The 14,552-nt window shown below is 44.2% G+C and overlaps 1 protein-coding gene and 1 non-coding gene across 8 annotated transcripts in view; both read right to left on the reverse strand.

Moving 5' to 3' along the window:
- Positions 1–14,552, reverse strand: part of Pde8b (phosphodiesterase 8B) — a 234,210-nt gene that overhangs the window by 126,242 nt on the left and 93,416 nt on the right. The window lies entirely within an intron of this gene.
- Positions 14,051–14,157, reverse strand: LOC120101137 (U6 spliceosomal RNA). The gene has a single exon (XR_005501534.1). It is a non-coding gene; the product is annotated as a U6 spliceosomal RNA (small nuclear RNA).

Consider the following 14,552-nt stretch of genomic DNA (forward strand, 5'->3'; position numbering starts at 1 on the left):
TCAAGATGTAGACCTCTCGGCTCCCTCTCTAGAACCACGTCTTCCTGGACACTACCATGCTTCCTGCCATGATGATACTGGACTGAACCTCTGAACCTATAAGCCAGACCCAATTAATGTTGTCCTTACAAGAGTTGTCTTGGTCATGGTACCTCATCTCAGCAATGGAAACTCTAAGATAAGGACTATGTGAGGCATTCTGGGCCAAGAACTCTTTAGTACAGGATGACTTAGAGAGCATCCCGTCTGCTTGGTGTGGAGTTTAAGTCTTAATTCTTACAACAGAGCATTTACCCCAGCACTTTAGCATGCTGCTTATGGGGATTTGGAAAAAGCTATCCAGGGGGCCATCTGGGCAAGTTCAGCTTCCTCTGGTAAACCACGCCTGGATCCTTCCTAAAGCCATTAGGCAGAGAGTTGTAGATAGATGTATTCAGCAGCCTGAGTCTTTTGGACACTACTCCACCAGACCTTGTCTGTCAGGGAGGATAAATCAGAACTAACAGACTTTCTCAAAGCTCTAACTGCTACTGTGCCTACAGTGACCCCATAACTGCTAACATCTCTGTCTCCCACATGCAAACAGAAGGCTCCAGAGAGCTTCTTCTTTGGGAGAAGCCTCAAAGAAGGGAGTCTCTTCATAACGAGGGTGTGAACACTACCAGAGCCCTCCGAGTTTCTTGGGTTCTGCTGGGAAAGAGCTGAGAGGTTCGTGCTGGCTGAACCTACTTGGGAAGGTGCACCCTGAGGGCTGGTCAGAGAGGGAACAGCTAGAGCAGAGGCCATGCAGCAGCATAAGCTTTGTCATAGACTAGTCCCTAGAAAGGGTGGCAAGCTGTGGGCCGGGCCTGCTTCTGTCCCCAAGGTTGGTACAGTGGTCTAGAGTTCTGGCTTTCCTACCCAGAATTGCCTGCAGATGCCCTACACACAGGACTGTGGGTCATTAAGTGACCTGTTTCAGGCTTAGTTTCCTTTACTCTGTGTTGGAAGCCACAGTAAGTACCTGGCTGTTATGAGCACTAAATGGGGTAATCCATAAAGTCCTTATCAGGCGACCAAGTCTTGCCTCAGGTTCTGACAACCTTCGATTACCCACAGAGGATGATGCTCCTCGGGTGGCCTAGTTCCAGGTGGGGAGGGGTTAGGATCTGGAGGTACACAACAAAAATTAAATTCACATGGGTCAGGTGCTGTTGGCATGCATTTCCAAACACAGTACAGTAAGGTAGACTGAACAATATCTTCCCAAGACAGGCACCTAAAGCTCAGGGATTTTTTACCTTATAGGCAGATGGATCTTAGCAGCAGATATAACTGAGGATTCTGAGATGGAAAATCATTTTAGATTCATTGGTGTGTGTGTGTGTGTGTGTGTGTGTGTGTGTGTGTGAGAAAGAGAGAGAGAGAGAGAGAGAGAGAGAGAGAGAGAGAGAGAGAGAGAGAGACTTGTAAGAGCAAGGTAGAGGAGGATTGGGCAACCAAAGAGGGAAAAGTAAGGCCATGGTTATTGGAGTGATAAGGCTCCAAGCTGAAGGATGCTAGTAGCAACCAGAATCTGGGAGAGACAAGAAGAAACCAGTTGGGACAATACCTTACCGCTAATTTCTAGTCTCTAGAGCAGCAAGAAAATGGACTTGTGTTGATTTAAGCCATCTTCTCAATGGCCATTTGTTAAGGCAGCAATTAGCAGTGAGTTCATTGCATTAGACTCCTGGCCAACAACCAGTCACCCGGACAGCAGAACCTAGGCTCAGATAGAGGATGCTGGCAAGTTCCCCTTAGAGCCACAGGAATACCAACCTGGGTTGGGGCCAGACCTAAAAGAAACGAAGTGGAACTGGGAACTGAAGTAGAGGTCATGTCCCAAAATTACAAAACTGGTGTTTCCATAGGCATTGTGCCTGTAGTGTGCCCAAGTATCCCGCATACCTAGTCCTCAGCCACAAACACCACCAGTTCTATCACAGGAAGACACAAGCCACACGTGTATGAGCCACCTGTCACCATCAGGGTTGCTCTGAGCCAGCATCTCCTAGTCTGGAGGGGGCGCCCTGTTCTGGAAACTGTCACCCAATAGCCAGATTCAGACATAAATCAAGACTTCAAAACTTCCAGAAATGTGGTATTGTTGTGACAGCTTTGGAAGTATAATTTTATTGATGTTCAATCTTCTACAAAACACCATGGCATTCATACTGTGTGGCATTTTATGAACACTGGTCTGTGGGGGAATTGGAAATTTAAAACAATTTAAAATGAAAATGCATAATGCTGGCCCTTCATCACCAATAGGAATCTTGGCCAATCATAGAGAAACCAATTACAGGTATCATGGAAGGAAAATGAGAGTGGTAAGCCATGCGATCTGCTATGTCTTGGTCATTATGAAAGCTGAGGTACCAGTAGAATAGCTGGATGCCCAGGCTCCTGGCACACATACACCTCTCAAGTGCATGCCTTTTCTCGGAGAATACACTCCCTGAGCCAGGGTGCATGCTGGGCATTGGGACAAAACTGGCCCAGATGGGAGTCATAGCTACCTATGTTCAGAATGAAGGAAGTGTGCACAGAGGAAAGAAGGCCCTGCCCACATTGCCCCACCCACGTTGCCCTACCTTTGCAGCTCAAGTACAGTATAGAGCAAGATGCCCCCAGGCTCTGTGTGTTCTCTTCCCTCTCATCTGTGACACTAGGACTGTCACTTTCCACTGATAGAAATCCCCAAATTGGCTCAGAGAGGGATGAGGTGATACAGAGCAGGGGGTTAATGTCAGCCTTGGAGAAAAGACCTGTATTCAAATCTTGCCTTTGCCACCAGTCAGCCAGGCAACTGTGCAGTTCTATGACCTCTCTGGGTCTGGGTCTGCATGTTTGTAATGATAATTAAATAAAGCAACACCTGGAAAATGCTTGGCATACATCCCTGGCCCGCTGAAGACCTTCCAGCTTCGAGGGCAGGGGTCTTACCAATGCTTGTGGCAGCACTACACAGAGGTTGATGAGAGTAAGAATTGCTGAAGCATGAGAGACCCCAGGAGGATTAAAGGAGTGGTACACGACAGCATGCAAGGCAAGCCATGGCAAGAAATCCAAGAAGCATCAAAATACCAACTCTCGTTCAAGATTTTTTGCCAAGTACTACATGGTCATGGAAGGGACAGCATGACATGGCTTCCCATCCCTGGAAAAGAGCCAGTAGGGTAGAGCGGCAGTGTTGGCGGTTACTGGGCATGAGGCTTGTGTGTGTGTGTGTGTGTGTGTGTGTGTGTGTGTGTGTGTGTGTGTGTTGCTTCATGTTCATCCTTCTGGAAATATTCTCCCTGCCAAGGTTATCAGAGAATGTCTTATCTGCCAAGGTTAGTGATTCCATGATAATCAGATAAAGCACAAGTCCAGGAGACAAGGGTGTGTCTATATCCTTAGCAAAAAACTGGTAAATGCTGTGACCTTAAAGGACAGTCCTTAAGGCTGTGGGAAAGAACTCTGAAAACGAGAATTCAAAAATACATAATTTCTCAACTATGTAAAATATAAGGATGCAATATGAATTATATGAGGGGTTTTATGGACCTAAATGAACAGAGGCAGCTGCCCTATGAGCCAGCTTGTCAGAAAAATACAAAGGCAGGAAGATACAAATACAAGTGGATTCCTGAGTTCAAGGTAAGCCTGGGACAGAGCAAATCTAGGTCCAGGAATGGTCAGAATGGTAAGCGCAGGACAGGATCCCACCCAGTTAAGTCTATTGTCTGTGCTTACAAAAGCAGGAAGATCTCTGAATTCATTTGCCATATTTTAAAAAAAAAGTGTTCTTGCTGTCTTCTAAGAATAGGGGCTAAATCCAGGGACTAACCCACTACCCAAAGACTATACATGGACTGACCCTGGACTCTAACCTCATAGGTAGCAATGAATAGCCTAGAAAGATCACCAGTGGAAGGGGAAGCCCTTGGTCCTGCCAAGACTGAACCCCCAGTGAATGTGATTGTTGGGGGGAGGGTGGTAGTGGGGGGAGGATGGGGAGGGGAAGCCCATATAGAAGGGGAGGGGGAGGGGCTAGGGGGATGTTGGCCCGGAAACCGGGAAAGGGTAACATTCGAAATGTAAATAAGAAATACTCAAGTTAATAAAAAAAAAAGAAAAAAGAAAAATAAAGAATAGGGGCTAAGGTCATAGAATGCTGATTCGTGAATAACTGAAAGGGAACATGGAGTAAATGACTGAAGTGATAAGTAAATAAAAGATTGGACCTTGGTCTGCAAGAGCTGAGCTGTCTGGATGCTCTGTTTGAAGATCTCCAGAGAAAGCTTGTCTGGAGCAGGACACAGGCTGTCAGCTTGTGCCCTACAATTGACTTCAAGCTACTTTTCACTACTCTCAAACACCCCTTCTCTCAGGAAACCCTCTCCAAGCTGAGGCTTGTCTTTGGCAATTTTTAACGGAAGAAGAAAATTACCCTATTTCCAATACAGATAGGATTGGGCATGTGGAATCAATCACTCGAGTTTATTTTTTAGGTGGTACCCGTGCGGCACCTAGGCTTCATCTTCTGATTTTACTACAAGCACGTTTGTCACACTGCCACATAATCACCAGAAGTCAGTGAAACGTAACATGAAAATATAATTGTGGATGGAACAAAACAGTTCAAGAGAGCAGTTAAAATTGCTTCAGATGTTTATACTGAACCAGACACTGACAAAGTCTAACGGGAGCCATAGAGCTTCATGATTGCAAAGTTTATACCTTCATTAACATTCTGGCAGTAATTTGTTTTATTAATTAGAGCTTATTTGCAGGGGATGCACCAATGTAGAGGTCAGAGGACAACGTACGCAAGTCAGCTTTGAATCTCTTTCTCCAAGAAATGGCTCCTGGGAATCTAATTCAGATCATCGACCTTGGTGACAGGTCCCATCACCCAGTGAGCCATCTCTCTGGCCCTGGGCAACGTTTTTGAGATATCAACTTAAGCTAATATTTGTCGTAAAAAGAGAAATGAAAATAATGAAGATCGATAGTATACTGTATTGCCAGTGTTGACACTGATGTGCAAAACTGTCTACTCAAAAAATTGAAAAATGCATCTCTCTCCTCAAAAAAATAAAAAATGCAGAGTCTTGCTATGAGAGCTGGCAGAATTCTTTATATACTTGGCTCCATAATTCCCATATTGTAGGAATACAGCCATTTAGAAGCTATAATAAATAGTCCTGAGCCAGGCTGTCATTACAGACTAAGAGATTTTGACAAATGTAGTTCCTATTTACAGCAACCTAGCCACAGTATAGAAATGCAGGGCAATGGCCCAAGAGTACCAGACCCACTGGCTTGTTCTTGTTTGTTTGTTTATTTGTTTTGGGATAGATAGTCAAACCTGAGTCTTAGCCAATTTTGCTTATAATGAGGAAAGAAATTCCAAGTCACAGAGACCCACAACAGTTCAGTGGGAAAAAAAACAAAACAAAACAAAACAAAAAGCACTGAGAGTGACAATCAGTGACAGTTCCACAAAAACTCGGCACCTAGGAAAATGCCTCTGATGAATTCAGTGGTTTCCACACCACTCCCTTCCAGCTCAGGCAAGGAAGTTTATCAAGCTGCCTTGACCTCATTTGGATGGGTGAGTGTCTGCAGTCTACCTAAGAAACACTGGTGGTCCCTTTCTGAAGTAATTAAAATAATGATTCTTTTAAAGTTGGAGTGTGATGGGGTAAGCCTCTTCCTGTGCCAAACATGCTCACTGGGAAGTCTGCAATGCCCAGTCATGATAGTTAAAGAGCTGGGGGAAGAGATATGAGGTGGGGGTGGTATCAGGCTCATCATCCTTAAAATGCATGAAACAGAATAAAGAGAAAAAGCAGGCAAAATATTAGATGTAATAAAAATCTTTCAAAGACATCGCTAATTAAAGCTGAGTCAAAATTTTGGGTGTGAATCAAAGAAAGTTACTAGTTTTCACGGACACAGGAAAAAAATCTAGAAATATTCCCAGCAAATAAGTGTGTAAAGGTTTGAGAAGTTGACGCCATTAGAAGATGCTTCTTCTACGGATTGAGTTTGGCTTACCTTCCAAAGGTTCACATGTTGGACACGGAATCCACAGTGTGGCAATGTTAAGGCATGGCAGAACCTTGAAGAGGAGAGTTCTAGTGGAGAATAATTATGTCATTCATCTTTGGGAGGGATTACTGCTGATATGGAGTGAGGCATTCATTAAGATGGTGTGTTATTATATAAAGAGTAAGCCTGGCCCCTTCCCAGTCTCTGGCTTTCCCTCATAGATCCTGCCTGCCATGATGCTTTCATAAAACCAAGGAGACCCTCACCTGAGGCCAAGCTGATTGGACCTTTTATGTTTTGGCTTCCAAAGGTTCCCTATAGTCTCATGAGCTCAAACACTTGGACCATAGCCAGTGGCTCTTATTTGGGAGTTCTTGACTCTTTGAGAGGTACAGTATAGCTGAAGAAAATGGGTCACTGGAAGATGGACCTTAACTTACAGCCTAGCCCCGTACAAGATCATTCACTCAGCTGACTCCCTGTGCAATGTAATCAACTTCTACTACCACAGAGCTACTATGCCTTCCCTGCTAAGGTGGATAGCATCCAACTAACTCAAGCCAAAATGAAGCCTTTCCTTCCTCAAATTGCTTCTTTCTGGCATTATGTCACAACACTGAGAAAAGCAACTAACGCAGGGGTCACTAGAACTTGGACATTCCACCACCAAAACAGAGCCGAAGAAATAACCTTTCTTTAGCAAAGACCCAGACATTTGGTTACAACAACAAAAGATGATTTGACCAATTAATCTTTTGAAGGATGTTAATATAGCACTTCAGAAATAATAAACACAAATATCTGTTAAGTCCATTTGGTTCATGATTTCTCTTAGTCTGTCTATGTCTCTGTTTAATTTCTGTTTCCATGATCTGTAAATTGATGAGAGTGGGCTGTTGAAATCTCCTACTATTATTGTGTGAGGTGCAATGTGTGCTTTGAGCTTTAAACAACCAGAGCTTCCAGGGACTAAGCCACTACCCAAAGACTATACATGGACTGACCCTGGGCTCCAACCTCATAGGTAGCAATGAATAGCCTAGTAAAAGCACCAGTGGAAGGGGAAGCCCTTGGTTCTGCCAAGACTGAACCTCCAGTGAATGTGATTGTTGGGGGGAGGGTGGTAATGGGGGGAGGATGAGGAGGGGAAGCCCATATATAGAAGGGGAGGTTGGCCCGGAAACCGGGAAGGGGAATAATAATCGAAATGTAAATAAGAAATACTCAAGTTAATAAAGATTAAAAAAAAGAAGAAAAAGAAATAATAAACACAAACACAGATCCAGAAAATTGTTGTTTACGTGGAAGAAGTTTCTGGAATCTGCAAATCCTTTTCTAAAGGCATCTGAGCAGTAACATGTTGGCATAAATCTCATCTTACAAGGTTAGCTTTATGAAAGAAATGTACTTACATAATTTTATAACAAGATGACAACATTTAACTCTATAAATGCAATTTTGCAAGAGTACTCCTCTGTGTTCTATCAGGCTACCCTTGTAATGGTTCCTGGAGAATAAGGGTCATAGCTGGATAGGCAGCCAGGAAGTCTTCCATGGAGATGGTGAGAACCATCCTGCTAGACAGATATCTCATATTAGACACTGTAAGTCAGTGGCTAGAAAGAGGCTGTCATTGGAGCAATTGATCAGAGTTACAGAGAGGAAGTGGCAACTCTTTGGGTATCTTAGGATTTCCATTGCTATGAAAAGACCCATGACCAAGGCAACTCTTAAAATGAAAACATTTTACTGGGGCTGGCTTACAGTTTTAGAGGTTTAGTCCATTATCATCATGGTGGGGAAACATGGCAGCATACAGCAGACATGGTGCTGGAGAAGGAGCCTAAAGTTCTACAACATGATCTTAAGGTAGCCAGAAGGAGACCGTCTCCCTGCAAGCAGCCAGAAGAAACTACCTTCTGTGTGGGGTGGTGGGCTGTGAAAGGTACCCTGATTCCTGGTTGAGATAGACCTACTCCCTGGAGACCCTAAAAGGGATGGCAGGCATGTTCCCAGTCTCCCAAGAGATCAAGGCCTCACTAGCTGCAGCCCCTCACAGAACCCTGTAGAGATGTTTGAGACAGACCAGTCATGTACGGTAATGCCCTGAGCCCCTCCATCACAGACCACAGGTCACGTAGGCTCAAGACAGATTAATCATAGAAGCAGGACCACGCCTCCAAATATGCAGATGAGGTCTTACCAAGCTCTCAGGCTAAACCAATAGGAAGTACCTGCAGTCAGACACTGACCCATCCAAAAACTGTATTTAAGTGAACTGTTCAGAAGGATTAAAGGTGTGCAGGAATTTAAAAAAGAGAGAGAAGAAGAATGATTCTTCCACAGCACCATACTTTTGCACTGGGCAGAGCTTGAGCATAGGAGGCCTCAAAGCATACCTACACAGTGACACGCCTCTTCCAACACCTCCTCCTATAAGGCCACACCTCCTAATGGTGTCACTCCCTATGGCCAAGCATTGAACCACATAAATCTATGGTAGCCATACCTATTCAAACTACCACAGTGGGGATAGGAAGAAAACAATCCCTGAACAAAAAATGACATTTACAATGAGAAGTATTCCATATTGAGACAGGGGCTTCATGTTTGGGGGGAGGAAATGTACAAAATATGTCCAAGAAAGACTTTTTGAGGTGTGGGAAGGTTTATGATAATAAATAAATAGAATGATCAAACAGATCATTGACATAAAACAATACATTATTGCCAGATGCTTCTCAGCAGTGTAGAGATGTGGCAAGGAAAATAAATTTGTTAATTTTTATCCTAAAGAATATAGAATGGGTATTAGCCCAAATGCTTGAATTACCCTAGATGCACAGAACACATGAAACTCAAGAAGGATGACCAAAATGCAAATGCTTCACTCCTTCTTTAAAAGGGGAACAAGAAAACCCTTGGTGGGGAATAGGGAGGCAAAGTTTAGAACAGAGGCAGAAGGAACACCCATTTAGAGCCTGCCCCACATGTGGCCCATACATATACAGCCACCCAATTAGACAAGATGGATGAAGCAAAGAAGTGCAGGCTGACAGGAACCAGATGTAGATCTCTCCTGAGAGACACAGTCAGAATACAGCAAATACATAGGCGAATGCCAGCAGCAAACCACTGAACTGAGAACAGGATCCCCATTGAAGGAATCAGAGAAAGGACTGAAAGAGCTTAAAGGGGCTCGAGGCCCCATATGAACAACAATGCCAACCAACCAGAGCTTCCAGGGACTAAGCCACTACCCAAAGACTATACATGGACTGACCCTGGGCTCCAACCTCATAGGTAGCAATGAATAGCCTAGTAAGAGCACCAGTGGAAGGGGAAGCCCTTGGTCCTGCTAAGACTGAACCCCCTGTGAATGTGATTGTTGGATGGAGGGCGGTTATGGGGGGAGGATGGGGAGGAGAACACCCATACAGAAGGGGAGGGATAAGGTTTTGGGGGATGTTGGCCCAGAAACCGGGAAGGGGAATAACAATCGAAATGTAAATAAGAAATACTCAAGTTAATAAAGAAAAAAAAGAATATAGAATGGGGACTGGAGAGATGGCTCAGCGTTAAGAGCACCTGCTGTTCTTCCAAGGAAGATTATGATTTAATATTTTACTATTCTATACTTATATAGTTATATAATATTGGTATATAATATATGTATATATGCCATATATGTGTATGTATATGTATATGTATATATATGTGTGTGCGTATATATATGTTATATATATATATATATATAGTGTGTGTGTGTGTGTGTGTGTGTGTGTGTGTGTGTATAAGGGAGTGCTTGTGCCCAAGGAGGTCAGAAGAAGGTGTAAGAACTGAGGTTACAGGCAGTTGTGAGACCTGGGTGTGGGTGCTAGAAACCAAACTCAGGTCCTATGAAGAACAGCACACATCTTATCCCTGGGCCATCTCTCCATCCCACCTCTCATATTTAATCTTCGCATGATTAATTTAGTACAAAGGATAACTAAACTTCCCACTTGTTTCCATTCAGGGTATAAGTATATCCGTTGACATTCTACCCAACTCTGTCATTTTAAAGCATCTTTTGGTGTGTTCACAGAATGGGTTAATTGCTTCAAGTGAGTTTTCTGGTCTCTTGGAGCTATTTTGTCTCTGTTGGGTTGTTTAAATGAAACTTAGCATTTTAAGAAACATCACAGAAGTGCTTCCACTTGCAATATGAAGAACAGAGATCCTCACAATTCCTCACAACTTGTCAAGCCTGACTAAGGCTGTGGGCGGATCTTCACAGGTTCACAGGAGTAGGGAGAACCGGCATAGCAACTGAAGTATTAAGAACCAATCCACAACTTCTTGAGTCTTTAGTAGTATTTTAGCTGAGTCACAAGATGTTTATCGTCCTCACACAGGCTCACCTACTGAAGAGGACTACCCTTGAAGCTGAGCCCAAGGCCCTCTGTACAGCCTCATCTACATCAGCTGATGGCCGTTTGGGATCTATATCCTCACGGGCACAATGGAATGTCTTTCTCTTAAAAACCAACAATAAATTAATATGCCCAAAGCTTAATGACATTGAGAAAGGGAAAATGACAGGAAAATTGCCCCCTATTTTATACAGAAAGAAGAAGAAGGGATGAGGGCTACCAGCATGAATAACTGATAGGAAGACTGACTCCACCCCATGGACAGTGGTGCCTCACGAGAAGAGATTTACAGTGGTCCTTTAGCGTCTCAGTGCTTTCAAATTATTTAAGCAGGTCAACAGACCACAAAGTTGCATCTGGTTGCCAAATCAATCTCTGTCTCTCTGTCTTTTTTCTTGTCTGTCTGTCTCCGTCTGCCTCTCTATCTCTTTCTCTCTCTGGCTTAGGTATAGTTTCCCCTGGGGCAATTAGGTCTACAACTACTAAAATTGATGTTTTGATCAAATATTTAAGCCGTAGATATCTGATTGTGTTATCGAAAATTCCATTTTTCCACTTATGATTTCTGGCTATGTCTTTTCTAATTACTCATAATAATCAATGAAAACATTTGCTGAGTTTGAAATCACACTCCTCCCCTCAGTTTTCAAGTAACTGCAAAGCACCATGCCTCAGAAGAATAGAGGTCCCCTCTGTGCTGCTATGCGTCTGTGCACTTAGCAGGGGACTGGGCACAGCTCCCTGTACCACTGTAAAACCTATGCCTGGAGCCCTGTGTCATTCCTCAGGGCCTTCAAGGACCCCAAGATCCTGAGATGTCCCAGATACTTGACAAATGTTTGTGGACTGTATGAAGGGCAGTCAGACGAAGCATGGGGAACACATGAGCTCAGAGATGGACAGGTCTGCCATTCCAGGTCTGTCATAGCCAGCTGGGCGGCCATGAATAGAATGGTTAACCTTCATGAACCTTGATTTATTTACCTGTAAAATAAGCATTAAAAACTTCCTATTTCATGGGGCTTTGAGGGTGCTTAACTGAGGTTCCTAACACAAACACACACATACACACACACACACACACACACACACACACACACACACACACCAGCGCTCATTAAGTGGTAGTTCTTCTTTCTTGTAGGTACTGAAATTTTACTATAAATTTGGAAACACCCGGTAAAAGCACCATGTCCTTTACAACACGTGTATAAAAATCAATGTTTATTTTTATAAACTCTTTTGTTCTCCCAGAATGCCTTTTGTCTTTCCTGTCAAACCCAGACTCAACTATTCAGCACTCACTCTGGTCTGCAGTTCATAGAGCATACAGTAAGTATCCTGTGAGGTTTCCTGTTAACTTTAGCCAGGACATCTCTCCTCCTAGGCTGTCAGATCCCTAAAGGACAAAAGTAACTTCTAGTTCAGCACTGCACCCTTAAAAGCATTAATTTCCCCTTCTCTCCAGGTGACAGATATCTGGTGAACTTTAAAAAGACTAAATCAATAAATTTATTGTCTTTTCCCATAGGTAGAATAACATAATAAGCTATTACATGCCTGTTTAAGAAATTGATTTTGAACTAAATTACAAATGGAATTAGCAGGATAGGAGCAAAGACTCAGAGGTATAAAATAGCTATTAAAAATGGTCAAATTAGGCTCCAGAGCCTCTGAAATATATGTAAATGTGCTCAGCGTGCAGAACGCTGATCACGGGGCCTTAGAGCTTCAACACAGCACAAGGTCACATCTGAAGTCTCCCAGATGTCATGTAATCAGCCACGGCAAACACAAAGAATTCCTAAAGGTGAGGTGACTTTAGATGAGCCTGTTAAGTGGTCATCTTTTGTTTTCTACGATTGATCAAAGCACATGAGGGAGCACAGCCATTTCAACCCATCCTATGTCATACACATCAAGACAAGCATGCTTTATGCCTTATGCACGCACAGTACAAGTACACTAGAGACACAAGATTCTACTCGTACTCTTTCCAACAGAGGAAGCTTAGGCAGCCATTCCAGTATGATTCTTCCCGGAACCCATGTTGAACCGTGCCATGTTCCCTCTCTATTATGTGTTCCTGCATCTTTCAACCCTGTGTAATAAGCCACTTCTAGGGGATAACATAAGTTGGTACACTTACTACTCTGTGCCAGGCACAAATGCTTCAAAGGCTGTTGAAGGTCAGCTTTGACATCTAACAGGTCAACTGAGGAAATCTCGAGTATAGAGTCAGCGGTCGGGGTCAGTGCTGATGGCAACCAATGGATGCCCTGCTGATAGGAAGGCAATTAGAAGGCGAAAGGGAGGAGGGGGATGGTGATGATGGCACCAGGTGTGGGCCTCTACTGATGGCACCAGGTGTGAGTGTCTACTGATGGCACCAGGTGTGAGTGTCTACTGATGGCACCAGGTGTGGGCCTCTACTGATGGCACCAGGTGTGGGCCTCTACTGATGGCACCAGGTGTGAGTGTCTACTGATGGCACCAGGTGTGAGTGTCTACTGATGGCACCAGGTGTGGGCCTCTACTGATGGCACCAGGTGTGATTCTCTACTGACGGTAGCAGGTAACTGGAAAAGAAAAAGAGACCAGCGCTGGTGACAACCGGCTCAGGCTGCTACTGATAGTGGTTAGCTGGGCTGCCACTGATGGTGGCCAATGATTAGAGGAATCGCTCAGCAGAATTTTCTCTGAGGAAATAGGGCTGACACTCCCTATGACCTGTAAGAAACTTTGAACTCTTTAAACTCTTAAGTGGCTGGTAAGGAAGAAAAGGAGAGAAATCATGTAGGCACATACACACACTGGATGAAGCAAAACAAGCTCCAACCATCTTTTTTTTTTCCTTTTTTTTCTCTCCATTTTTATTAAATTGGGTGTTTCTTATTTACATTTCTTTTTTTTTATTAACTTGAGTATTTCTTATATACATTTCGAGTGTTATTCCCTTTCCCGGTTTCCGGGCAAACATCCCCCTCACCCCTCCCCTTCTCTATGGGTGTTCCCCTCCCCATCCTCCCCCACTTGTCGCCCTCCCCGCAACAATCTAGTTCACTGGGGGTTCAGTCTTAGCAGGACCCAGGGCTTCCCCTTCCACTGGTGCTCTTACTAGGATATTCATTGCTACCTATGAGGTCAGAGTCCAGGGTCAGTCCATGTATAGTCTTTAGGTAGTGGCTTAGTCCCTGGAAGCTCTGGTTGGTTGGCACTGTTGTACATATGGGGTCTCGAGCCCCTTCAAGCTCTTCCAGTTCTTTCTCTGATTCCTTCAACAGGGGTCCTATTCTCAGTCCAGTGGTTTGCTGCTGGCATTCGCCTCTGTGTTTGCTGTATTCTGGCTGTGTCTCTCAGGAGAGATCTACATCCGGCTCCTGTCAGCCTGCACTTCTTTGCTTCATCCATCTTGTCTAATTGGATGGCTGTATATGCATGGGCCACATGTGGGGCAGGCTCTGAATGGGTGTTCCTTCTGTGTCTGTTTTAATCTTTGCCTCTCTATTCCCTGCCAAGGGTATTCTTGTTCCCCTTTTAAAGAAGGAGTGAAGCATTCACATTTTGATCATAAAAATATGGAACGCTTCACGAATTTGCGTGTCATCCTTGCGCAGGGGCCATGCTAATCTTCTCTGTATCGTTCCAATTTTAGTATATGTGCTGCCGAAGCGAGCACTCTTATTTACATTTCGAATGTTATTCCCTTTCCTGGTTTCCAGGCCAACATCCCCCTAGCCCCTCCCCCTCCCCTTCAATATAGGTGTTCCCCTCCCCATCCTACCCCCATTACCGCCCTCCCCCCAACAATCCCATTCACTGGAGGTTCAATCTTGGCAGGACCAAGGGCTTGCCCTTCCACTAGTGCCCTATTCATTGCTACCTATGCAGTTGGAGTCCAAGGTCAGTCCATGTATAGTCTTTGGGTAGTGGCTTAGTCCCTGGAAGCTCTGGTTGGTTGGCATTGTTGTTCATATGGGGTCTCGAGCCCCTTCAAGCTCTTTCAGTCCTTTCTCTGATTCCTTCAATGGGGGTCCTGTTCTCAGTTCAGTGGTTTGCTGCTGGCATTCACCT

This window comes from Rattus norvegicus, chromosome 2 (assembly GCF_036323735.1).
Source record: "Rattus norvegicus strain BN/NHsdMcwi chromosome 2, GRCr8, whole genome shotgun sequence".
NCBI classification, from domain to species: domain Eukaryota; kingdom Metazoa; phylum Chordata; class Mammalia; order Rodentia; family Muridae; genus Rattus; species Rattus norvegicus.